This window comes from Lissotriton helveticus, chromosome 3_1 (assembly GCF_964261635.1).
Source record: "Lissotriton helveticus chromosome 3_1, aLisHel1.1, whole genome shotgun sequence".
NCBI lineage: Eukaryota > Metazoa > Chordata > Amphibia > Caudata > Salamandridae > Lissotriton > Lissotriton helveticus.
Genome location: NC_136061.1, coordinates 1,006,668,820 through 1,006,693,260, shown reverse-complemented (window position 1 = coordinate 1,006,693,260; position 24,441 = coordinate 1,006,668,820). Strand labels below are relative to the sequence as shown.

The 24,441-nt window shown below is 41.1% G+C and overlaps 1 long non-coding RNA gene across 1 annotated transcript in view; it reads right to left on the bottom strand.

Moving 5' to 3' along the window:
- Positions 1-24,106, bottom strand: part of LOC144824841 (uncharacterized) — a 103,221-nt gene extending 79,115 nt beyond the window's left edge. Inside the window, exons 1-2 of the long non-coding RNA XR_013609145.1 lie at positions 23,991-24,106; positions 18,205-18,615 (exon numbers count right to left, since the gene is read on the bottom strand). This is a non-coding gene — a long non-coding RNA (uncharacterized LOC144824841). The remainder of the gene's footprint in view (positions 1-18,204; positions 18,616-23,990) is intronic.
- Positions 24,107-24,441: the final 335 nt, after the last annotated feature.

Below are 24,441 nucleotides of genomic sequence, written 5' to 3'. Positions count from 1 at the left end.
TGCCGATAACACATCTTTGTTATGCTGATGATATAGCCCTACTCAGCCAGAGACGTATTGGCTTACAAAGATCATTAAATGAGCTAGCGACATTTACAAAAGTCAATGCCTTGGAAATCAACATAAAGAAAACAAAGACGATGACTATTGCAAAGCGGGCAGGACGCAAATTCCCTGTCAGGCTGGGAGAAATAACATTAAGGGTAGTTAATAACTACAAATATCTCGATCTGTACATTGATGAGCGTTTAAATCTCCAGAAACATAAACAATATTTAGAAGTAATTTGGAATGGTCTAATATACGCATTTTGTGCCCTCTCAAAAAAGCTAAAAGGTCCATCTTTAAAGCCTTTATTAGACATGATGGCTGCCAAATTGATGCCGACAGTGGTGTACGCAAGCATTGTTCTACAAGGAACAGATGCTGAACTGTTGGATAAGATTCAAGTGAGAGCACACAGAAGGGTCTTTAAGTTACCGCAGAATGTGTCACCAGCACAGGTGAGGTTGGAATTTGGCCTTTTTCCATCAAGGGATTGGGAGAAACTATGCATATGTCAAGAGCTGGTATAAAATCTGGTTGAGTCGAGCCAACGTTTTACACGATGCCCTGTGGCAAGCCCAGGAAGAAGATCAGCACTCCATTTATGGCAAGTTTTTGAAATTGGCCATGGAAGAAACAAAGTCTAAAGAGCTTTGGGCACAGTCCCCCTCTTTTCCCGTTTTTCGTAAAGTGGTAAACAAAATGGAGAAAATACACTCATTAATAGAGGATAAAAATACATTTCCAAAGAGGTCTCACGCTTGATGGTAATACAGTCCTATACAAAATTGCATCCAGCTGAATATTTGAGTACAACATATTCATACTATCTAAAACGGAAAATCATGGCCTCCAGTTTTGGGTTATTACCAAGTTCAGCGGATCAGCCCAAATGGAGATACAATGGGCCTACATCATGCACACTATGTGGCACCGAGAAGCAAGACCTCATTCATCTTATTTGTATATGTCCTGGCTTAAGATTGACTTGGGTGCGGTTTTTGAAAAAGGTATTTAATGAGAGAGGCATTAGGTCTTGTAGAACCGCAATAATCAAGGGTTTGGATGGAACGTATTCCCATCTAAATTGTAAGATGATGACATTTTTGATACAATACGAACAGATAATAATAAAAAAGGATAACAAAACCACCATGCCATTGATGGGGTAGTGTTTGGCAAGTATTAAAAAAAAAAAAAAAATAAAATAAAGTCCATTGGCAAAGAACAAATATGAACTGGTAGTAGGGACTGTATTATTGACTATAATATTGGGACTACAATGAGCAGCAACGGAGGTCCTGCTTCTTGGTAATTATAAATTGGTTTAGGTATGCTGGTTTTAATAGGTTTTGTTTTAGCTAAAAAGTCATCAACACTGTATATTTTTGTATGAAATCACTTTTATATAATCTTCTTGAAATCTTTAGCAAAATTCTTTTTTAAAGAGAATATAAGTTTTTCGATATTGTATGGTTTTTATTAACTGAAACAATAAATATTTTCAATTCAATTCCCCCCTTTGTCATGTTTTTTTCCTGTCTTTCTCTTCCTCCTTCTTTCGCCATTGTGTGTTTTGCCATCACTTGCTCTGTGTCACAGTCTGATGAGGAAATGCTACATGTCATGTTCATCAACCAGACCACAACAGACAACCTCCAATCCTCAGCTGAACAAGCTTTGAATAACTGAAGAGATCTGCCATGTGCCGCTGGTCAATGGAGGTCTTAATAAATGGGGCTTGCACCTGCAGGTTCTAAGAAGCTACATACTATTATCATTTTTTGACATCTCACAATGACAATCAGATATGGGATGATATTTCCAAAGTCTATCCCATCATATCTCTCCACCATGTTTTCCTTCAACCTATACCTGCGAAGTACAATGAACTTTAAACAAATTATCTGAGAATGGATAGTAACCAGCTAACTGGACAATAATCCTCAGTAATACCTTAAAGGGATCCGCAGAGCTTTTCAAAAGTGCCAGCTTACTGAAAACTGTGTGCCTCTCCCTCACTTCTTCATACATCACACTGCTAAGTTCTGTAACTCCTAATATGATATCCACACCTCAGTGATCATCATGCATGACATGGAAATACTATCACATAGGATGAAAACAAAGACAGCACATTCCCAGTCATACACTGTGATAAAATGAGATTTTATTTGGGGGGGATGGTAGTTTACTTCAAGTAATATAGTGACCATTCTTGTTAGGGCCAGTGAAGGTTTCAACAATTTAAACCTGAGCTCAACTCTTGGTAGCATAGGAATATTAAATGTGTGAGCCTGGGATGCCTCATGGACTCATTTTTATGTAATTTTGTACTGAGAAAGAAATGGACTCTTGTAATTTGAGGACTCACATACAATTTGGTGCAGGAGAATGATGAGAGAGGATGTGGCCAAACAGCTAGGGCAATCGACCTCAAAGCTGGGGAACCGGGTTTGAGTCTTAGAAGGGGCTCTTAACATCCTGTGATTCTGGGCAAATTACTTAATCTCCAAGTATTGGCCAACACACTCCTGATGGCTGCTCTGTGTGGCACTTCCTATATTTATTTTACAAATCATCCCTTATTGTGAGGTGTTGGGTCTGTTGGCACCAGATCCTGATCTGTTAATATGAACTTTCTGTGTAGGATGTGACACAGGGGCTTGGTTTTCCTGAGTTATTTTTGAGTGGAGGGAGCGCTGGTGTCTTGCTTCTCTTTTTGTTTATTTTTGCTTTACTGGTACCTAGGCATGATTTAAGGCTATCTGAGATAAAGTGCGGTTCAGATACAGAAATCAGGATTGACCAGGTCCGAAGTCACTGAATTGGAAGCCTAGAATCTTCAGCTGGGCAAGGCAGTGTCAAGATTCCCCAGGTGTGACTTCATCCTCAGTCCAGTAGGGTTGGTATCATTAGTCAGGGTGGCCCCAGGGGAGTAAAGTACATTCTTCCTCGCAAACCTGCTTGGGCTCCTACCTGGTTTCCCTTACACCAGCACACCTTTCACACAACCTAAAAACATTCTTTTGTCCTTCTTTCCTACACTCACACTGGGCAGGAAAAAAATACCTATTGGAGTGTGGTGTGTCCTATGATGCTGCGTCTTGTCCTTGTTTACCTTATCCTTTTCCTCCACAGGCAGTGCTGGATCTGTACACATCAACAACCTAGTAAAGTACTGGCCCTGTGACTGGTGGGCCTTGTCACTCTCTCTTGGCATTGCAGGCCCTTAGCGTCTGGACCTGCAGCACGGACAGCCTGATGCAGCTGGGGCGCCCCCTACGTGACCTGCTCACTTTGTGGGGCCATCTTAATTTGTCAAGTGGGGCCATCTTAATTTGTCAAGAGGGTATTTAAACCCCACCCTAGCAATGTCTCAATGCTTCGCACTGAGGATTCACCTCGGAGCGGTGCCGTGTCTCTTCATCCTGTCTTTGAAGACTCTGGTTGGTGAGTCCTGCTTCTCCTAGATAAGTCCCAGCACTGATTTGAGTTTCTTGACTCCCTTAACTTCTTGACTTAGTTTTTGCAAGTCTTGCATTAGCCATCTCTTTATGTGCTCGCAAGGACATGTTCACGTCCACAAGCCTGTCTGAGCCAGGTGTCTGTTGTTGATTCTTTACCATATGTTGTTTATTTAATGTTTTCCTGTTTGTTTGTTCAATATCACTTTCTTTGTAGTCTGTTGGAGAAGGTTTGGGTAATGCTCCCAAGCCTTATGTGAAACTACAGCTTATGGGAACAAGCACAACTTGGATTTGGGATACTGACCTGCCTATTGAAGTATATGGGATCTGTATGAAAGTGTGAAGTGTGTGTGTTTAGTTATTACATTCCAAGGTGTATATGTTTACTGTTTTCTGTCTGACGCTAAGGCAGCTTCAGACACAATGCAGAAGGTTATGAATGCTTGTTATTTGTGTTGTTAAGTTCATTGTGTGTTCGCAACAGAAGCTGGTCTCCTCACTTATACCAGGTCTGAGACGCCTCACCATCTTCCATGGCAATTCTGTGACCCATCATTTGCTTTCTCCACCAGCATGAACACACGGCAGTTGTTTCCTTCTTTGTTTTAACTTCTTATTTTAATTTCTTCTTTTAGTTTATTGTGTGTTCCCAAATCCTCTTCCCATGAGATCATCAGATGACTGTTCACCTCCTGCTGCCTTTGTGTCGGGGACCGGAAGTCAAGTACCGCAAGTACCAGCCTCCTCCGGGAAGCAACATAGAGGGTCAGCAGGGACCATAGACTCTTTCCTATCAAAAGTGGAAATGTCATCATGAAGGAGATAGCTCTGACTAAGAAAAGGCTCTCCATGGAGTCTGAGAGATTAGCACTGGGCTCTGTAAGGAACAGAGAATTGGTGAAGGCAACCAGGGATCCAGTGGGAGAAAGGTCCCACCTTATGCCTCTACCCTCATCAACGAAAGGCCCAATGGTTGAGTTGGAAACATATATATGTACTCCTGCATCCATTCTGACATTGGGAGACGATCCGGACTGTCCACTCACTAAGAGAAAGAAAACTGGGGGTCATAGAAGCACGAGAAAGTCCCTGCAAACAAGAACAAACTCACCACCAGCCGAACATAATTTGGAACTGCTGCTGGATATCCTACTTGTAAGGCTAGAGACTACGACAAAAGACCTGTTAGCACCCATATTTTTAAAGCTGGAAGGGATTGAGACAAAACTTAAATCGCTTGTTTCCACACATAATAATTGTCTCCCAGGGCCTGATATAGCAGTTGGAGTGAGGGGGAGTTCCTGTCTGGTATCTGGTGGCTCGACCAAGCTCTCCAGGTGAGTAGGACCCACAATTCAGTCGGTGTGTCTCCGTTCAGTAAAACTAATACTAATTACACACCAGGGGTGTTGTGCATTGTACCTCAGGCAGCCCACAAGGAAGGGCAGGGAACATCCAATGAGGGTCAACCACCCACACATTTTCTCTCCCACCCCAAATCAGCAACATGTGAAAACCATTGTATACTTGACCTCCACCCCCAATCAGTGCCCTTAGTTGCTGTTTTATTAGGGGTTCCCCCACTAACACTAGGTATTAAGGAAACCTCTTTGGACCTTATCCACAAGACCACTCACTGGGGTAATAACAACATGATCAATTGTCCTAATATATCCTCTGATATAATTATGGCCAGAAGAGTGGGTTGGATTGGCCACGGCACTAGGAAAAACATTGAGGGGAATTACATAATTGTTAAATTTAAGCATTTCACACAGGTAAAAGCACTAGCAGGTTGACAATACAAGGATGGCACCAAAACTAAAATTAGAGCAGTCTCCTTACAATCTTTTTATCCTCCCAAACGACCCCAAGCAAATCCCCTTTGACAGTTGCTGTTCAAGTTGGTCAAGTTCATTCAAGACAGAAAAGTAAATCCTGTAGTACTTTTGACTAATCGATATCTACCTCTAGCCAGCTCCTGGGCGTCGACGACAATGATTGACTATTGTCGGCAGTAGAAAAAACACAGGGCAAGAAGTTGCCATCCAAGGCCCACACTAAGCCAAGTGTACCCACCCCTATATCCCAACCTTTGCTGGATAATCCCACCCTTATCCCCGCCATCACCGCTGACCCCCTCACAAAGGTATTGTCCTGGAATATAGCTGGCCTTAGGTCAAAGAGGGCAATATACCCTGGAAATACTTTCTTGCTACACACCACATTATTGCCCTACAACAAGCATGGGAGTCCAACAATTGCTTTTATTTGGATGGTTTTATTTCATTTTGTAAGCACGCTATCCCCTCAAATATTTGAAGAGCTGGGGGGGGGGTCTTCTTTCAATGTTCTCTCTTAAACTTTCATACCAAGCCAAGACGATTGATTGTCAATCACCCCATGTGCTAGCAGTGGAATTGTCTCGTAAGAATTTCCCCACTATGTTAGTGGTTAATTTTTACAATTCGTTCTCTAGAATCTATGAGACTGAACATCTTCTGGTCTTAGAGGATTTCCTAGAAAGTTACAGGGAAGGAAGGCAAGCCTATCATGACACTTTACTTTTTGGGGATCATAACATCCATTAATGCTACCTTAATTGCAACTCCACTTTGGAGGAGGAGGATGGCTTTGAGTTGTCAAATCATGTTGAACACACACCATCGGGCATTTTTCTAGAAGGTCTCCTTTCAGCCCATAATTTGCACTGCCTACAGCAAACAGATGCATCTGTTTTGGTCCGTACCTATATAAGCAGGTGTAGCTCAAGCATAGTGGATCACATTATGTTATCTGCATTATTAACGCCGGCTGTAAAAAATCTAAGTGTTACCTGTAACTGCCATAGTGATCACAATCCTCTAATATTGGATCTTTTCCTCTCGGCCACCATAAAAGGGGGGGTGGCGAGTCAAATCTCTTATATTAACATTAGCACTAAAGGCCAAGCGTGGAGATTGAAGTGGAAAAGGATTACCCTGGAAACTTTTTTAGGTAACCTGTATACCACCTGTGCCCTGGCATTCTAAGAATGTATGGATCCTGATCCACATGATAGTGCCATCTTAGAGGCCTTCGACAAAATTACCAAACAGGCAGCTTCTGACCTAACTTCCGAAACTAGAGCAAAAAGATGCCCAAATCTCAAAAGGTGGTTTAATGAGGCTTGTTCTACTGCCCATAAGGAACTAATGCAGGCCCTTAAGCGAAACCCGTGGGATGCAACATTAATTAGGAGCTGTAGGAAGGCCTATACATTTGCAGTCCAGGAAAGGGAAAAGCAGATAAGGGAGCAGGCTTGGGAGGCGCCCAGCCAAGCTAGTGTCTTGTCTGACAGCTCTGGATTTTGGTACGTGGTCAATAGTCCTCTTTATTATGATATGCCAATTTCTAGTACAGACTGCACAATACCTGCTGAGCAGTTGGTCCAGCCTTCTGGTAACATCTATAGTGATGCAAATCTAGAAGAGCCCGTGGGATGAACAGTTCTTGGTCTAGCCTGCACCCCCCTCCACTTCAGCATAGATGAGATTTACAAAGCCATCTCTACAACTTCTGGAGGAAAGGCACCTGGCCCAGAACCTCAATGGGCCTTCAACACCTTTTAAATTGATTTATAGTTTTTATGGACTCATCAGATTTAACTACAAATTTTAAGAAGTCACACGTAATCACCATAGGTTCCTGAAAGGTGGCTCAGGCCAAATTTTATTGCAAGGGGGCCGAAGTAACCAAAGTATCCACGTTTACATACCTAGGGATACTTTTTGATGAACAAGGATCTTGGCACACACAACAAACACTTATAAAGAATGTTTTAGCTAGAGCAGTAGGGACCGCCTTGGATTTTACAAAATGTTTGGGGTCAAAGCCCCTTCCCGCACTATTGAAGGTCTACAATACAAAATGTTTTTCGATGGCCATGTATGGCTGCGATATCTGGGGATACATTGATGTGAAGGGAATCCTGGGGGGTGAGAATAATTTCATGCGTAACCTCCTTCCTGCCCCCACTTCAACCTCTGCTTTAAATCTACATGAGGAATTGGGGGCGGGTTACATTTCTGACTAGATTGAGGTTGCCCGGCTGATGCGCTGGCTCAGAATCTGGGCATGTCCGACCCCTAAATTAAACCAACATATAATTATCGATTGCACTGCATTGGAGGGGGTTGTACACATTCCCCGGATGAAATATGTAATGGAACAGACTAGATGGCTTGGCTGTCCTGACCTGTTCCTGAGCCATGGGCCCCTGGGAAAGACTGCTTAAAGAGATTTCAAGCAGTAGCTTTTGGACAGGCGGCAGGGTCTTAGGGAGGAGACAGAACTAGTCAATGCTTCGGTGAGAAGGTTCACCACATGGAACTGGGGCCTACAGATGCGACCATATCTATTCTACGTTAGCAAAGCATATCATCATTTTGTTTTGACTAGATTTTGTCTGACCTCGTTCCCTGGCTCTTGGCATTTCCCCAAAGTTACTCGGACCCTGGCTCAATAAAACCCTGCTCCTGTGACAATTTTTCAGAGCAGGATACTTTCCATTTTATGTTTTTCTGTGCCTACTATGATCTCTTGCGCAGAAAATATATTTGCCACTACTTAGAGATCATTAATTTGTTCAAGTTAGACGGCTCTGTTTTATCTTCAAATGTTATCCTCTCCCATGGTCTGCTTTGCGGTGGCAAGTTTTCTAATAGGGGTCATCAGACATAGGAAAAAGTTGCCACTGCAGTAGCCACCTAGCTTCAAAAGACATTGCACATATGTTTCCTAAACTATACAAATGCGCACTTTCCAAGGTAATACCTATAGCCTTTGGCCTATGCATAGCACTGTTGCACTTTACATTATGTATTTTCTGTGGGCTTTACATGTGACTATTGAAACAGTAATGTCGGATCACTTACTATCGCCCGTAAAGATACTTTTAATCCTTTTATGTGCCCTACCTTTTATGTACAAAATGTATTTCGATGAAATGTGCCCTTTTTAAATACTATTTGCTTTTATGGCTGCCGAATAAAGTACTCTTTGACTTTGACATTGGATGAGCACTGGTGTCTCTGGATCAGTGCTCGTCGAGTTGTGTCCAGGGATTGTAGGGTTCCAGCTGCCTCTGCGAGTCCCACAGAGAGAAGAACGCATTACAACGTTCATCATCCCAGTTTGTCCCTGATAGGCAGCAGACTAAGGCAAAGAAGGGCCAGAAGCCATTGGATAAGGTCCTGGTGAAGCCATTGGCTTTATTCGGGAAAGGTCACAGCCAGAGAAATTTAAGAATTACACCCAATGAACATCCCTTGATGGCCGGATATTTTTGGCACATTCGTCAGGTGAAGATTTCTATGTTCAGACTAAGGGGCTAATTACAGACCATCCAACCTTGGTTGCGGGACAGCTACCGCTGCACTGTTGGTGCGACTACCATTTTAAGACTTTGGCAGTCGGACCACCGTGTGACCGCTGCTACCGTTGGGTATCCATGATCCCTCAGCAGCCTTGCAGCAGTCTGAGGCTGCAACAAGCTGGTGGTGCCCTGTGGCACTACCAATCATATTATGAGTTTCCTCACTGCCACAGTTTTTGTGAGCCTGCATGAAAAGTGTGGTGGTAAGGGGCCCCCTGGTGCCTGTGTGCACAGGGGTGCATGCAGGGGGCACATGGTGTGCCTCCGTGTCTGTATGCACCCACAGTCCCAGCACGGCATGGACAGCACAGTCCATGCCATGCTGGAATGCTCTGTGCTGGTCCCACGGTGCTACCTTTCTAAGGCTCACATACAAACCTTTGAAAGGCACCACTGTGGGACCGCTGCCACAGGACCGCCCACCAAGATTCTACTAGGAATACGGCAGGCAGTCTGCATACGGGTTTGGCAGTCTTGGAGCAGGGCGCGGTCATGCAGATCCACTCGAAGACCACCAAACTCATAATCAGGCCCTAGGCCACTTTTTTTAGCTCAGATTCCTGCAACGAGCAAGTCTGCATAGCCTCTCTGCAACGTCCTGCTGAAACAGTGTAAAAGCCTAGAGCAGGAGCAACCTCATTCTGTGGCCCATAGCAATGCACCTTTATGGACATGACAGGTTTGTCCTAGAACTCAAGAGGTCTTTGGAGCAAGAATGTTTCTAAGTCCCAGGTTTTTATAGCTGTCAGTGTCCCAGGACCTCAGGAAAAGCACTCGGGGCCAAGACTCTCCCCAGCAAAAGCCACCAACAGGGTCCAGGACAGGTCAGATGGAACTGGTAAACTGGGCTTTTCAGAAAAAGTGGCTTCTTGTAGCTATTTGTATTCCTGTAGCTTAACAGGATATCAGACGAAAGACCCTTGGAAATCACTTCTGTGTCCTGAATTCCTCTGAGAGCAGGTCTAAACAGCAGGTGCAGTCCCAAGTTTCACTCCCTGCCCAAATCCAAGATGTTCTGAGCCTGTGTGCCCACCGCAGAGGTGTGTCCAGGGAAATGAATACCCCTTCTTTGTGGTCACTTCCAGCTAATTCTGGGGGCAGCTCCTCTCCCTCTGGGATTGATGTCTGTGTGGCTTGTGGAGCAAAGAATGCGCCTGCCCAGATGTCATCTAATCCTTGCCTGTCCCATAACCTCTTTGTAGTTAATCAAGGTCCTGGGCATAGCCTACATGGTCATCCTGCCATAGAAAGAGAAACACCTCCCTGTACCTAAGCCTTTGTTCTGCTCTGGGATCAGTTTTCACACAACATCAAGGGGGCTATTCAGCTGCCAGGTGACATTTTGAGATCCGCAAATGGGTCTCCAGTGGCTTTAGGCAGGGAAAAGGTAACTTTCTAAAAGTACCTATTCAAAAATATTTTACAAATTAAACTTTACTACTGAGTTGGCTTTTAATAAATATGTTTAAATGTCCATGAATTAGATTTGTATGTGTTTTCTAACTAGAGATAACAATTAATTTTAATATTGTATCCCAATGCTGTCCTATGTCACTGCCCACTCACCTACAGTGAAAATAGCTTTTGGGGACCATTCACTGTAAGGCAGGTTAAACATTAATCCTTTACATGTCCTACTTTCAAATACCATGTGCCCTTCCTTGTGGGCGGTATGGCCTATTTAGGTGACATGTTAATATTTAAATAGAAGATTTAGGCAGGTCAAAAGTTTTTTTTCATAGGTTGATTTTGTATTTTGAAAACTGCATAGTGAGATTCCAATGATAGGTCTGCAAGCATGTTTGCACTGTCACTGTGGTAGCTGGTACAATGGGTGCTGTAGTCCGCTAGTGAAATGTAACTTAACTGGTCCTTGGTACACTTTGTACGTTATAAGAGAGACCTCTAGGTAAGTTAAACTTGCGAATTAGGAGTACACCAATTTTGACATGTTTTAAGGGTCAGAGCACATGCAATGAGGCATGGCTAGCAGAGTAAAAAAAACTGCAATATTAGTACAAAACAAATGGGGGTGACCATGCAAAAAGAGGCATTTTCCCACACACTTCCAATACAGTGCAGCATGCTACCTACGTAGACAAGCACTTTGTAGTCCAACACAGGGGTGGTAAATGTTATATAAATGTTGCAACACAATTCAATGCAAGATGCAAAAAATAAGTGCCAGTCCTCACAAATGAGTGCTGGTGGGTTTCCCGAGCAGGCACTAGCTCAAATTAAACGCTATGTGCAGAGATCCACTTTGGACAGTTTATGATGAGCCCTAACAGTGACGTTGCTAGAGAATGTAGGAATAGCACTGAAAGGGTTGTACTAGAAATGTAAATACCAAGCAGTGCAAGCAACGACTAAATTATATCTGAATGTAATCCCTAGGTCAATACTTTATTGCACTGTGCAATTTTAAATTCCATTCATAGCGCACACTGAGGGATAATAACATTCAGGTAATGGAGTCACTTTTCATTTAAGGGGAATTTCAATACTATTGGATCACGGGATTGTACATAATTGAATGACGTATTTTATTTTTAAGTGTACTGTATTACAAAGCGTCTCAGCATGAGTTAATTAGAGGTAAATATTGCATCTTCTCCTATTTTAAACATATTTACATGTATTTGAAACCTATCGAGTCGTGTTAATGTTTAGCTGGATTTTTATGGGCCTAATGAATAATTCACACTTCTGTACACCAAGTATTCTGTTGATATACATTTTCAAGACTAACATACATAATATACGTCGAATTCTAACTCGTTATAATGCTGGTCCTGAAAACAAATGCGCACAATAATATTGCATCCGCTTTCCTTAATAAGCTATGTATGTGGTTTCATATAGCCAGCATGCATTGTAAATTATAGCCATAATCATTCAGATGAATAAATAATGAACTTTGTGATATAAAAGGATATTAGGAATGCACAGTATGATAAAATGAACATAGAAATTGTGATTATGAATCCGTCAAATGAAGGAGGAAATTAATTGGCTGGACTCGCTTATCTATGAAGTAATTGCTTGATATATAGCTATTTACTCGCACCTATTGATTATAGAGAGATGTGTGTCTCTGCTCGCAACAAAATGTAGATGTCCAAAAACGATGCATCTGTACTGAATGCTACAGAAGAATGTTACTAAGGTGAGTAAAAATTGTTTCATAATAAAATAATGTTTTTTATTCCACGCTTACAACACTTCTGCCTTTACTAAAACTTGTAAATGACATGTTGACATTTAACTATTGACAATACTGTATGTGGCAATATTCACACAAAGGTATTCACACAGTATAGTAGTCGAACAATTGTAAAAAGTGATGCTAGAGTTTTTGATTGCATATTTAGATAACCACATTATTAAATATTATTACACCATGAAAAGAATAGATACGGATACAGTCCCATACTGAATAGGATGCGTTAAGGTTCATGGACCGGGGGGAGGGATACATGGAGACCCTTGTATCTCTAAATAGCCTACTGGTGGATAAGTACATTTGTATATGAAGTGTGAAATAAGTGACATTTATCCCGATACCCTGGCATGTTATTGTTGTGGTGGTATTGAGGTGCAGCATTTCTAATATACAAGCACAAGACATTAGTATGGTATATATCTGTTATACCTTATTTCCAAACCCTTCTTTTCCTGACTCCCCCACCGCTATTTTTACATAGTGGTATCCTCCTTGGAACACTGAGATAGAGGCTGTTTAGAATGTTGGTGGTGGTGGCTGCTCATTGTTTATCTACTATCCAATAGAGGGCCAAAGATCCTTAGAATATTTTCATAGTGTCTTATACTTTGTCTATCAGTCTCCCATATGAGGCCAGCCGGAAATGTTCTATCAAGGATTTCTCATGTGTGGGTGGAGGTGTGGATTTCCAATGTTAAAGGTACAGACCTTTGCCAATGATGATGTGGTGGCCATCCATCTGTGCTATGAAGATACTGGACCTGATTCACAAAGGGACTCCACAAGCATGGCAGAGGCCCTGCAGTCGTGGGGGAGTCTCTGCACTCGTGCAGAGTCTACGCAATGAGAATTCTCATTGTGGAGATTCTGCCCCGAGTGCAGAGACTCCCCCACGATTGCACGGGCTACGACGTGAGTCCGGAGGCCCTTTGTGAATCAGGCCCATAATCTCTGGGGTGTTGGAAAGGATGTGTATTAATGCTAATTTACAGGGTGGTCGGAAGGTTATATACCTAGAGACAGATAGTGAGTCCCAGACTTCAGTCCAGTAGGTAGCGATGATCGGGCAGATCCACGGAATGTGCCATCTTGTGCCTCCTTACTGTTGCCTCTCCAGCACCTTGGATTTGGAACAATACCCCCTCCCACCATTTAACCATCAATTACTATTATAAGGCTCAGAATGAACAATACTGTGAAGGACCTGTATTACTGGACTATTTAATACTTATTATTCTTGAATACGATGTACTTTCTTGATCACAAATTCCAACTCCTCTGGGGCTTTCATCACAAGGTTACACATTTTGTGATATTCCCGCCAAATATCCCCCAGCTAGAAGCAGATGAATATGTGGCTAGAAAATGATCGGAAGTTTGGGAAAAACAAGAAGAAGTTGGTCAGAATATATAAATTTCAGCATGCTGTTTCCCATACCATAATAGCCTATAGGGAATAACTCACAATCCACAGAAGTACTACGTGCTAGTATAAAAGATACCATAGGTATCAGTGAAATCATTCTTGTATTACCAACTGGAATTAAAGGCAAACTGGTAATGACAGTCTGAGCAGATGGAATTTTTTACCCCAAAAGCAAGCCATGTTCTAATACCACCCAAAAGTACTACACCCAGTTAAAACTTGTAATCGTGCAGACTGATATTAACACTAATGGATCTCTAAAATAAGGTTAATCAATAGAGAAAACTTAGCCACACTACCCAGGGAGAACACATTGCAGTCCTGATATAATAATTGTGCACATTCATGAAAGAGCACAGGACAATTTCAGCCTGTGTTGCAGTGCTTTGCAATACCTAACTATGTAGAATATGCAAGTTTTAGAATACACAAAGGGGCATATTATCAAGGACGGGCAATACATTATCGCCGCTTTTATCGGCAGGAAGCTGCCGATAAAGCGGCAATAATGGCCTTGATAATATGCTCTATGAATTCCAATCGAAGCCCATGTTAGATGTGAACAGATCTAACATGGGCTTCGATTGGAATTCATAGAGCATATTATCAAGGCCATTATCGCTGCTTTATCGGCAGTTTCCTGCCGATAAAAGCGGCAATAATGTATCGCCTGTCCTTGATAATATGCCCCAAAATCCTCAAAAGAAAACTTGAACGCTGTCAATGTGCACTCATACTACTAACCTGAATAATTCCAATCTCACATGATTCTTTAGGGCTGTACTACCTCAAAAACTTCTTCAAATCCAGAAGCAATGATAATCTAAAGTATTGTAGTTCCGTGCATTCTTGAATGATTAGTCTATGAATGATTAATCTTCTTTAATAAGAATGGCCAAAGGGATTCATTGCAGTATCTGTCTAATGCACCATCAGTACAGCTGTGCATACCGTGACCTAAGCTTCTAGCTTCTACCTTGGACTGTGCAACTTTTACCATACATGAAATATAGACAGTACACCTGCAGACAAATATAAATATGATTCCTATGCGCATTTCACATCATGTCTAAGACCATGAAATAAAATGTAAATTGCACATATGCAACCTATATCATTCAGGGCTTTACAAATTGTAACATATGGAGGTAAAGCTCTCCCAGCATTGCGAGTAATGAACTGATAGTGTTTCTGCAATATGTGATCATAGCTTTAGATGCTGCCATCACTGAAGAGGTACACCTATTGTGAACAGTTATATATGGAAACTAACAATTTTTAAGGAAACACACAATAAGGAAGGGGTTGATAAAGAAATACTCCAGTGCTACATGGTTGGAAAAAAATGTCACCCAAAAATATTTACCTTGTAAGAATACACCCACCACAAGAGCAACAACAAGACCACACAGAGCAATAGTAAGAACTTACATTTAATTATTGTGCCTTTTGATAAAATAATGTTGTGTCTCCATGGAATGATTACACAGTGAGGGGAAAACTTGACAAATTATTGGAGGGGTACTTGACCCCCAACGCACAGCAGCAAGCTAGGGAAGTCCATTCCCCAGTGAACCAAGCTCCAGGAGGTGCATGTGCAGTGTGGTGACTGGAGGGGTGGGGCCTCCCAACGTGCACAGTTGATTAACATGCCACTTTATAATTGTCATCAACAATACAATAGGAACTTTACCATACCGGTTGCAAACTGCTTTGATATTAATGGAGATAGTCGATTGACGAAGTGCTGAAGAAATTCCCCATCCCAGTCTGAGCCTTGAGGGGGAAGTTAAAGTACTTGATATAGAAGGAGCCACCATCACTGCAAGGGACAAGAATCTGACCTCCCTTAACTTATTGATTGATACAACCCTGGTTCAAAGGCACCAGCACGGGGAGTCATCGGGTAGTCTTAGTCATTGTGATACTCTGCTGATGGCCCCCATTATGAAGCATGCCACCGTGGGGCAACCCTGGTGAGTGAGGGGACACTAAGAAAAAGAACAATTTTTCCTTTTCTTCTACTATACACATTATTCCAACCCCAATGAGTGTTGTGAATATGATTATAGTAACATAGCTAGGCTCTTGATCTCTGGTTCAGAGGTTTTCATGACTTGTACAAACTGTGGAGGGTGAGCCTAAGCATTTTCCCTCTATCTCCCTTTGTTTTCTGTTAACTCTGCTGTAAACCCAGATTCTAGAAACTGAGTGCTGTCTCCTATTCTGGATTCTATTTTCCAGCCCTTGCCTGGAGTTGACGCATTTGAAAAGAAGATAGATACTTATGTGCAAGATGGTTTGAATATGATAACAAGGAAGCTGCTGGGTTCAACTCCAACTTTTTCGACTCCAATTGGACGTGTTTATGGGAAAAGCAGACGCATGTGTTTTCCAGGAGACATCGGCAGAGGACAAAGTGTATGCTAATGGTTACTCTACACATAGCATTAAATGCTAGTCCTCCGTAAAAAGCTGGGAGGGGGGTTGGGGGTGTGATGATTTTAGTAGAAAATCTGATTGCCAAGATTAATAAGCAGTTAAAAAATGATTTCCCTGACGTAATGGGGCTCAAGCTTAAGTTTACTTCAGTCTAAATATGATTGTACTTAATGCTTATGTAAGATCAAAAACCATCTCCCTCAATTAATGCTTTAACAGAAGAGGAAGATGAGCTCTGGAGTATCCCTAATTTGTCTGGTAAAACTCAACATGTTTTTTCCAATGCTGCCCTCCGGTTTACATTTCTAGTAGTTGGGAGGAGCCTAATGGCCCTCAATGGCCAGACTCGGTTCAATACAGATAGACAGCCTACCTTTAAATGGGGACTTAGTAGAAGTGTGCTGTATCTCTCTCAATTTTTCAATGTGTTACCCACTACATTGTGTTTCTCTATATTCAAAGTTGTCAACATTACATTTTTATTGCTGGTTTACAGGGTAGTATAAAGGATCTTTTGATGTCCTTTCCTCTGCTTCTCTGTTTACTATTTCTATTTACTCATTACCTGTCTCCTTTCATGCCATTCCTTCTAGTGGGTGTGTCTGGAATAGTTCTTGGCATTCTTTTTCTATTTTCTTTCTTGTTGTTTTATGGAAAAGGGAAGAAGAGTAGCTATTTTTGTGTTTGTACCTTACGGTGGTTTCCTCTCAGTCTTTCTACTTTCCTTATCCTTTTATGTGTTTGTACCTTTCAGTTTTACTCCTAAAGTCTTATTGTTTTACTTTATGCATTTTGCTTTGCCTTGTGTTACTACATTTTTATGGCGACAATTTGATCTTACCTACGTGCTCAACTCAAGAAGTCAATATTCTAGACAGCAAGATAATCAAGATCTTCAACAATTTCAATCTTCAAGCAACAACTCTGGCATCTAAGCCCCACCAGTGACCTCCCACCGGTCGCCCAACCTGCACATGCCAGATCTATTTCTAACATTCATCAATTCAAGTGTGTTTTCAACATCTTCAACTTCAAGGGAAATCATCTACTTTAACCTCAGCACTACAACAGCAGCATTTCAACAAGGAAGGTAACTGGTGGTTGTCTGATTGTGTTCCCTGCATAGTATGGTATTCTAGTTCTGCGCATATCAACTTTAAACAGATTCAAAATTGGCCATTTCCTCCTGCCTGCACCTCCTTGCTGCCTTCCAGTTCCTGCTGCCTCTGTGCCTACTGCTCAAACAGTATCTCAAGAGGAAAGGTCGAGGCAGGGATTCATTCCTACAACGTAATATAATATAATGTAGAGGTACGTGTATAGCGCACGACTACCCGGAGGCATCTTGGCGCTTGTACGAATACCGCTGAGGAACCCTTCCTGGCCTTTCCCTGTGAAGTGCCCACTCCTGGGCACCCCCAAGGTGAAGCCAGGCATCCTAGCGTTGTTGGGGGCGTTGTTGGGGCCTACAGTGTATTTTTCAACTTCTGTGGATGTGTCAGATCCCACTTCACAAGCCTGTCTAAATTAATGGTCTTCTCAATCACAGCACAAGAACAGTGTGTCTCTATGGATGGTCTACCTTCAAGCGCCTTCCAATATCAAAGCAATCTCTGCGCGCTTTATTCAATCTCAAGTGGCTACTTCTTCTGTCTCTATGACATGTGTCTACATCTTTTTCAACTGCGCCTTCAAGGGAAGTAAGCTTTGTCATGTTAGACCTTCTTACCTCTCATTTCTATTTTGAAAGCTGCGCAGTTCGTGTTTTACGGTGTATTTTCAAACTACTGTGGATGGATTACTCAAGACTCAATCAATAACAATACTACTTTGTGTTCTTCTCCCACATATCGATGTCTGCACTGTCTGGGAAAGAAGTGTCATATCATTTGTGTGTGCGCCAGCCAAGTTGAGATCACCAAACTGATCTTTCTTAGACACAAATTGCTCTGGGATGAATCTACAAAGTCCACGCTTTTAAATCCAGGTGCAAACTCCTGCAATTCATTTTACCACAAAGTGTACAGTGCGCTTTCGAGTTTCATGTGCAGACATTCAGGGGTGAGTTAATTTTTGTATTTATTTGTGTTCTTGCTGCCTTGTGGACATTTGGCAGTTCAACCACCCAGATTTCATTTAAAATTGAAATGCGTGCTGGTGCCTATGCGTGCGTTCTTACCTCCTCCACTTCTGGATTCCCTCCTCTGTGATGTGCCTGCCATTGATGTCTTCGTGACGTTCAAGTTTCACTGCACTGCATGTTTTTGTGCACGCACACGCCGTGAGCCATCTCGTGCCGGCGTGACTGCGTGCCGCCATCTTTCTGTTGGAATCTGCAGAGCTTTCAATGGACTGTCTTCTGCCAGCCTCGTTGTCCGCCTGTATAAAGTTTTATTTGTTTTCAATGGGGTCGGCTTGGTTCCCTTTTCAGGCATTGGTGCAGGTGTCTCCTCTTCAAGCCGCTGGACAGTACACACCAGACCCCGTCTACTATTTCTACACAGTTATCCTCCTGCATAACTTTTGGGGAGTATTGGAAGTTCACTTTCTCAACTCGTCTCGCGGTGGATCCGTTCTGGCAAGTCATGGTCTAATCAAATGCAGAGGTTACAGAAACATTTTTTTGTTACTACAGCGAGGTACTTTCACCGTTTTTCTATTGTTGTCTGTTCTTCATAACTTCTTTAATCTGAGGTTGTCAAGACAGAACCAAATCTCTACTTTGTGTGATGAGTTGCTTCAAGAGTATGTCAAATTAATGGCGATTTTCACATGTGGTTACCTTTTCAAATCAAATTCTATTACGTGTTCCATTTGTGCCTGTTTCACTATATACTTGTGCTTGGAACTGTTATACATATTTATGTTATAGTTTTCTCAATTACGGATTGTGTATTTCAATTGTTCTATTTTCTGTTTTACCTCTGCTTCACTCAGCATGTGAAGTTTCAGTTAGTTCCATTACCGTGGATGTCTAGTGACTTCAGCGCGAGGTTGTCCAGGTTGCATGTTCTCAAAAGTTCAATTACTCAATCTTTCTCTATTTTTCGATTTTTGCATGCATGTTACCTCTGCTTAGGTTTGCCCAGTTGATTGCGTGCAGTATTCTCTGTAGGGATTGCACATATCTATCACCTTTTTTCCATTTGAGAACTATTTCAATTATTCAAATTTATCAATGTACCTGCATGCTTGCAGTATGCCTTTGTAGGGAATGCATACCTCAACTCTCTTATCAATTTGCATGCATTCCAGTTGTATTCTCTTGATGGTCACTTTCAAGAGTTCAATTACTCAAATTTTCAATGTTTTTTCAATGTATTCAATTTGTGACCTTTATGAGGTTGTCAATTGTTGTTACTGCCTCATAACATTTCAATGTTTTTCAATGTTTACCTTTTAGGTTGTCGATATGGGGTTTATCCCTCTCAATTTTCCAATGCTACTTCTGTATAATCTTCACTATTTTGTGGCGTTACACTCCTCAATTTTTCAATGCGTGACCTTTTACGAGGTTGTGTCGATATGTTTTTTTTGTATCTCTCTCAATTGCTCAGTACATTCCTGTTGAATTGTATTGCTCTATATTCAAAGTTGTCAACATTATATTTATTGCTGTGTTAATAGGGTAGTATGAAGGATCCCATGTTGTCCTTTCCTCTGTTTCTCTGTTTACTATTTCTATTTACTCAATACCTGTCTCCTTTCATACCATTCCTGCTAGTTGGTGTGTCTGGAGTATTTCTTGGGTTCATCTTTCTATTCTCTTTCTCGTTCTTTTATGGGGAAGGGAAGAAGAGTACATAGTACCTATTTTTGTGTTTGTACCTTTCTGTTTTGCTCCTCAAGTCTTATTGTTTTACTTTATGCATTTTGCATTGCCTTGTGTTTACAGAGAAGGAATGTGTCTGATCTTTATTTGTTCATTTTTGAATGTATTTTCTACCCCTCATGCTGTGTAGTGCCTCCTGTCACATATGTCTGGCCAGTGGGTGTGTCAGCAGGTAATGCCTGGTACGCTTTCTCCTTCTTTTAGTTTCTATTCTTCTATGTTCATTGTTCTGTTGTGGAAGAAAAGGAGGTATTTTGTATCCTGCCTATCGTATATTCCTATGTATGCCTTTACCCACTTCATGCCCTTCTAGTGGAATGTCTCTGCACTGTGATGCACCACGGAATGTTGGGTGCTGGTTGAAGATAAGCCACAGTTATGATGGGGCTGAGCTGCCTGCTGGCTGCTCCTGCTGGGGCTTATTCCAGGCTACTTAACAACTTACAATAAATCTTCATGAAATACCTCAACCAGTCTGGAGTCCATTACTAAAAAGTGTTATAGATTACATCCCATTAGATGTAAGAGTTTTGGCACTACTTAGCGTTATGGAAATTGTTTTCCTATCATATAGTGACCATAAACCATTGCCCTTCTTGGCTGGTGATTCTCTTAAAAGAGGCTTGTCTGACTGTTATACTTTGGCTCAGGAGCCTATTTTGTCAAATAAGTTCAGAAGAATCACATGGCCTCTGCTTTTAGCTGACCCTGGACTGCACTCTAGGATCTAACATTTGTTCTTGTAGTGTTTGTCTAGGTGCGCAAATGCCCCTTTACCCTCTGGTTATCCATAGTGATTTTTTAAAAATGTTACACCAAGTATTTAAAAAAGAGGCAGCACATAAGAATTCTTTTCTCGGGAAGGGGCACAAATGCTATAACACCTAGTGTGGGGTGACAAAAAGCGGATTGTTCAGATTATGGGCTCACCTAATGTAAAAACGAAATATTGGGAATATGTGCTTGACTAATAAACCCTGAATACTAAGGCAGGATGTTTGACTAATACATTTTTGAGTTACAAGTCTAGCCCCAAATTAGAATTATACTTAGACATGATCTCACTGCCATTAACAAAGAGTCTGTATGTGAGATTCCACTTGGGCTGCTTGCCACTAAGGTCCTTTGGCGACGGGGCGAGGATGCAAACCTCAGATAAGTGCCCTGCCTGTGGCTTAGTACCAGAAACAGAAGGTCATGTTCTGTTTTTTTTGTACTGAGTACTATTATCCTCGCAGGCAGTGGATACACCCAATTTGTTTGAATTTAAAAGTGGTATGCTAATTGACTGCATATACAATTCTAAAACAGATACTTCCGACCTAATTGTCTTTGCAGTAAGCCATTTCTTGCTGAATGTCTGGTTCAAATGTTCAAAGATTATGTCTTAATAGCACAGTGACAATGTTTGCTTCTGTTACTCTTATGCCAGATTAATGATTTGGCCTTATTCTCATTTAGTTTTTATTTTAACCAAAATGAACCAATCTATATTTTTCATTTTAGTATTTTAACGACTGCTTTTTTAATGTATGATTTTTGTGGAAGTTTTATCCCAAAATGTTTTTATAAGAGGTGTGTATTTTATTTGCAATTGTTTTCTCTGCTAGAATTATTTAAAGGCAGCAAATTATATATGTGAAGCTGTTGTGCATAAGGGCAAAATGTAAATAACCAAGTAGGAGATTATTTTGATTGCTGTGTTTTTTTCTTTACTATTGTACACTTTGATGTTTTATTGATGATGAGGATGATGATTATAGCGAGATCTGCATTTCTAGACTCTACCATCTGCACATTATTTTTTTATAATTACCTCTGTAATGCACTTTCTCCTGAACCACTGAGGATCTCGGATCCACACCATGATGTCCCTCTGTACATTTGTGCTGTTCTTGGCCCCCCCTCTTTATTTCTCACTGGTCCTTTAGTTTAGTTACGTCGACGTTTCGACCCTTATGACGCTTAGGATTATTAGGCGCCCACACTCCCCACCTCTTGTCCTGAGGAAAACCCGCACTAGACCCACCAACTAAGCGTCATAAGGGTCGAAACGTCGACGTAACTAAACTAAAGGACCACTGGACAGAATCCAGCATACTAAAGCTAAATAAATTGGCATACTGGACTACATGATTATTGAATGTTGAAAACTGGCCTTGTGAACACCCTTCCCTTTCACTCACTTGTATATAAGTCACCATTTTTATCACTTATGCACAATTTGTCACATCTTTCTCACCTTATTTATTGCGCCGTTTATTGCAAAATATCATGTGATGAGTACTTTATTTACTACACATTGATACAGGGTCTTGAGAAACAAAAAAAGATTTATGAATAATAAGCGAACTTGATGATTAAAACCTTTGTGACCCTTTCTTGTTTCTTTGGTTTGGATTTGCGTGTGTTGATTTATCTTTGGAAAATAACCAGAAGTAACGTATATATGACGATGCACAGGTTGTAAGATTTGTGAGATTTGCACATGATTTAAGGCAACTAGGTTCTAACCCGACAGAACCATTGTTTATTTAAAATATACTGCCCAGGTTCTGAGGGATACTGGGTTACCCCGTAAGAAAATTGTTCCAATATAACAAGACCTGGCTGCTTAGCAGTATCTGATTCTACTGCAACAAAGTATGTGTGTTATGTGAGCATTATATTCTTAACACAGTTTTAATGGCAATGTTGAGTTTTATCATGTCAGCACTTCAGAACACCATACAAGGATTGGTCAAGGGTAGGGGTGAGAAAAATGTAAATATCTCATGCAAAGATTTGCATGTGTGTATGCATGTATATATGTCTGTGACTATGTTTTGTATGAATATGTGTTTGTATGTATATGGTATTTCTATAGCATGTACATAGCCAAAAGGGAGCAGAGTGCTGTACAGGGTCTAAGGTAAGCATAAAGCCTATGAGTAATAGGAGCGGTAGCTGGGTTGTGGACGGTGAATGCATTGGGATGTAGTGTTCTTTAAAGAGGTGAGTCTTCAACTCTTTTGTAACTTAGACCAGTACTGGGGTAGTCCAGATGTGTAGTGGATGTTGTTCCTGATCCTGGGTGCAGAGGGAGAAAAGACCTGCTGCCTTGCTTTTATTTGTTTACACTTCTTTGTCTACAATCTGATAGTGTTGTGACTGTGGGTGTGCAGAGAACCACCAGATATGGTGGGCTTGTCTTCCAAGATAAGCAGGTGTTGGTCGTAATGGTATTGTCTATGATGCACTTTGTTTTGAAGATGGTTGTCCTTGATAGGTACCACTGTGATGTTGTGTAGTTCCTAATAATATATATAGGATCTGCACGTTCAGACAACGTAAACTAAGGGATTGGTGCCCAGACTGATTCCAGACACTGCCAAAGGATATGTTAGCCTTTTTACCAGCTAGAGCACAAGGCCACTATTAGTCCCCTAACCTTATCAAGGAGCGAATAGTTTCTGGCAACTATCGAACATGACAACCCATGATCCTTCAGGGATCGTGGAAACAGTACAGTACTTTTCATTCTGTCACTTGAGCTCACTTCTTACTAGAGAGATATACAGAATAAACAATGGGTATGTTTTCAATAAGCATTTATTGAACCAGTATCATTCTAGTATAAAATACGTGTGCTGCGACAACCATTAGACAGATACACACACATATATATATATATATAAACTTTTTCATTTGGCCAAATAAAAATTGTTCCTGAGCCCACGGTGTCAGTGCCTGCTTCATATGGGAGAATTCAGGAGTGGAGATTATATATATATATATATATATATATATATATATATATTATATATATATATATATATATATATATATATATATAAATATATATATATATATATATATATATATATTTATTTATATATATATATATATATATATATATATATATATATATATATATATATATATATATATACGATTGCAAGCACCAACAGATTAAATAAAAGGTAGAATTCTACCATGGTGCTAAACAGTGAATACATGCAGGCATATAGATACATAGTAATAATCAAGCATACTCCTAAGATGTGAACCCTAGCTAAATGTACCTAAGTGTATCTAGCATGTATGTAGGTGTGAAGCCAAGAATCCCCCTATGAAAGAGAGAACCCCATTACCTTGAAAGAACAAAGGACCCCGTTTTGGTCGCGAATTAGACACCTCGCACAAAGAAAATCAGACCACTGCGTGCTGGATTTTCTGAGTGTAGGGACTGTAGTGTCTCGTGTCAGCATGGAAGCTCTTCCTTTGATTTGCCCAGTGAAGATGTGATGCTTATATACCCAAAAGGTACCCTCAGGGGTTCTACCTAGATGTGGGATGATACTGTGGGCTTGTCGTTCAAGGATGACGATAGCGGTGACTTATTTACAGAGTTATTATACAGAAGATGGTAATCCAGCTGTGATACTACAAATCCTCATGCATAATAAATTAGGCTAGTTTTCGATGAAAACCACACAACATTTATTTGGCACATAGCTAGGCAAAAGATCAGCACCAGAGCCGTTATGTAGAGCAAGGTAGGACAACTGTAGGTAAAAGGTTGACTCGCTACCTAGGCCTATT